A 3,736-nucleotide genomic window follows, 5' to 3' on the forward strand; every position below is an offset into this window, starting at 1 on the left:
AGATATCAAAAGCCTGTGGGGTGAAGGAGAGATAAGAGACTGAGAGAAAGAGACGGTGAGATGATGTGTGGGGGAGAGATATCAAAAGCAGTCTGTGGGGTGAAGGAGAGATAAGAGACTGAGAGAGAACAAGGGAGATGAAATCAACACGGATCCAATATCACAGATCCACTGAGACAGAAGCGAAGCGAAAAAAAGAGGAAGTGGGATCACATGAAATGTCGATACCGAGAGACCTGATGGTCTATGATGATGTTACATGCTGAAGGAAGGGTTTCAGCATCCTGGAATATCGATATGCGAGATTATGGGACGAAATCATGGAACGATAGTATAACAGGAGACATCTCCCTATCTACCCTCCCCCAACATACACTTCCCTCACAACAGCCAACAGCGAAACATGCTAACAAGAGCTAAAAAAAAATCTTAGTACATGTTTCAAGTGAGATATAGTATTACAACCAGCGTTAAAAGTCTGTCTTTGGGTTCACTCTCACTTCTCGTCCCTTTTGTGACATACTCAGCATCACAACACCGACAGTTCTATAACATTATCATATAACATCCTGTCTTACTGGATTATATATCACAAACCAGCACACACACATGACAGTCATCCAGACACTATTATGTAATCCTTATGATTAATAATATCCGACCACTCCTTCATCATTCCTTAACCCACAATTCAAACTCATTCCACCTCATCAATTCCAATCCCTTCGTCTCACTGCATCAGACCCCTCACTGCACCAGACCCCTCACTGCACCAGACCCCTCACTGCACCAGACCCTCACTGCACCAGACCCTTCACTGCATCAGACACCCTCACTGCACCTGACCCCTCACTGCACCAGACACTCACTGTGCACTTTGACGTTGCACGAGCCGGAGGCACTGCCGGCGACATTGGAGGCGGTGAAAGTTATTTTGCCAGCGTCCTCCAGCACGGCCGTGTGGATACGAAGTCCATACACCTCCTTCTCCTCGTTGCGGGTGTACTCGAAGTGGCTCACCATCGTGGAGCTCCTTCCCCATCAGCGTCCTATGTGTGGGTGGTGGTGGGGAGAGAAGCAAAGAGAGAACGTCTCAAGGCCGCGGGAAAGGGGGAAAATAAATCTATTCTCAAGAAGTGGGGGGAAAAGACACCACAAAGATTACACCACAGGGAAAGGGCGTTTTGTGTGTGTGTGTGTGTGTGTGTGTGTGTTCTGTATGGGAATGAAAGACACTACAGGGAAAGGGCGTTTGTTTCTCTGTGTGTGTGCTCTGTATGAGAGTGATATCATGGGGCAGGGTAATTCCAAAGGGCACGACTTCAAGAGGGTTGAATTACAATGTTTTTTTTTTTTCCCAAAAAAATTGGAAGAGGATCATATTTTTGTCAGTGGCGTTTGGGACAGAATGGACATACCGACTGTACAGGCTTACAAATGTATTTCTACAGACATCGAATAGATTTTCTGCTTAACGACACATAATCAGTTGGGAGAATAAAATAATCTAACATCAGGTTGGGATATAAAGCCCTAACATGCATGTACACAATGAGGGACCCCCAACTGCTAAGGGTAAAAGGAAAATGGATCATTGCTTTATCATGGACTAAAGTAAGATGGCCTTTACATGGCTACAAGGGAGCGATTTCTCGTAAATATGGCCAGACTTTAAATTAAGATACAGTACTGCAGTTTGAGTGGGGATTATACCTGCTATATACTACAGAGAGTTTCTACTCAGTATTTTTTCTGTTGACTGTTGAGCCAGAGGGAGCGGTGAGAAGAGAAGGGGGAAAAAATACCTTCTGCTTTACTATCCTGTTTCTACCGTTAATAGGATTATAACTACTGATATTCTCCTCATGAACCAATGGTTTTAGGTCATCTGTCCTTCCTTTTGTATTCCCTTTCGTCCAAGATGTCCTATTCTTCTCTGATCCTTTCTCCTCAAGTCTTAAAATCCTCTTCAACCACTATATTTCCTCTCTCGCTAATACTGTAACAAGTCTTACACTTAAGATGGTTTTTCTTACCTATCATTTTCCTAATACCCTACTCCAGAAATCATGGCAATCCTCTTTAAATCTCAATATGAAAATTGCAATAACTTCCATATAATACTTCAACCCACCATAGTTCTCAATGCATTCCTTCAGTGTACAAGGGTACACATATGCTGCGTATGTGAACGCCATCTACCTGTGGTTTACCTAACCCCCTTAAAACCAAACGCATGAGAACATGGATGCAAGGACGCATCCATTGGGGCAATTCTTGTACACCTAACGGTCCATCCTCGTCTGCAGCTGCTGCAGTCACCATACAAGCACACACATGCTGCGTCTGTGAACGCCATCTACCTGTGGTTTATCTAAACCCGCCCCTAAAACCAAACGCATGAGAACATGGATCCCAAGGACGCATCCATTGGGGCAATTCTTGGACACCTAACGGTCCATCCTCGTCTGCTGTCACTCACTCACCAGACCATCGTTGGGGGCGGGATGGCATGGACTTCGACTGTGAGGTGGAGGTCCCGAGCGTAGTCGACAATGGCATCGTCCAATCGTCCTGGCTGAGGCTTGACGAGAATTCCCAGGTTGCACTGTGAGCGAGGGAGATGCATAACTTGGAGATGATGAGTGAAGAGAGATGACACAATATTCCAATGATCAAATGCATACATAACTTGGAGATGATGAGTGAAGAGAGATGACACAATATTCCAATGATCAAATGCATACATAACTTGGAGATGATGAGTGAAGAGAGATGACACAATATTCCAATGATCAAATGCATACATAACTTGGAGATGATGAGTGAAGAGATATGACAGAATATTCCAATGATCAAATGCATACATAACTTGGAGATGATGAGTGAAGAGAGATGACACAATATTCCAATGATCAAATGCATACATAACTTGGAGATGATGAGTGAAGACAGATGACACAATATTCCAATGATCAAATGCATACATAACTTAGAGATGATGAGTCAAGAGAGATGACAGAATATTCCAATGATCAAATGCATACATAACTTAGAGATGATGAGTGAAGAGAGATGACACAATATTCCAATGATAAAATATATACATAATATACTCTTGTCTTCTGGATCCCTTGGGTGATATAATAAAATTGAAGAGAGAACAAAAGTAAACGGAACAGAAGAGAAATGCAATATGTAAATGTGAGGAAAGGTAGTGAGCATGAGATACACATGTAAACATATGCCTCAAAGGCCTGTAGCACACTGTAAGCGCAACTAAAACTCGTCTTAGCTAGTTTTCATTAACTGCAAGTTCTATAACTACCTTTGACTCATTACTGCATTTATTCCTTCCATCTCCAATAATCCAATGTTAGACTACAAAACTATCCGTATATAGTTATTATAAATTCCTTTATATCTTGTTCATTTATATCATCCTCTCTCATACTATAACTGACCACTTCACTTTTTATGAGTAAACTCGCCGGGGAAGTAAACACGGAAGCCCCAAGCTGTGTGGAGCGTCTGTGTTGACTTTACCAGCAAGTCTACCTATATAAGTGCTTCACGTGTGTGTGTGTGTGTGTGTGTGTGTGTGTGTGTGTGTGTGTGTGTGTAAGATTTACAAGAATCGTGTCCTAATTTGCATATGATCTTGATTCGTCAAGACTCTCCAACTCTCTGTTCTTTCAGCTGCTCTGGACGGTTCCAATACACTGTCTAATCGTCT

The 3,736-nt window shown here is 42.7% G+C and overlaps 1 protein-coding gene across 2 annotated transcripts in view; it reads right to left on the reverse strand.

Moving 5' to 3' along the window:
* Positions 1-1,022: 1,022 nt before the first annotated feature.
* The window catches only part of LOC139751858 (protein Obscurin-like), a 318,529-nt gene continuing 315,815 nt past the window's right edge, over positions 1,023-3,736 (reverse strand). For both annotated transcript variants that reach the window (XM_071667498.1, XM_071667497.1), the window contains 2 exons: positions 2,487-2,608; positions 1,023-1,049 (listed from right to left, as the gene is read on the reverse strand). The gene's annotated coding sequence lies outside the window, so the exon portion shown is untranslated. The remainder of the gene's footprint in view (positions 1,050-2,486; positions 2,609-3,736) is intronic.

This window comes from Panulirus ornatus, chromosome 12 (genome assembly GCF_036320965.1).
Source record: "Panulirus ornatus isolate Po-2019 chromosome 12, ASM3632096v1, whole genome shotgun sequence".
Classification (NCBI taxonomy): Eukaryota; Metazoa; Arthropoda; class Malacostraca; order Decapoda; family Palinuridae; genus Panulirus; species Panulirus ornatus.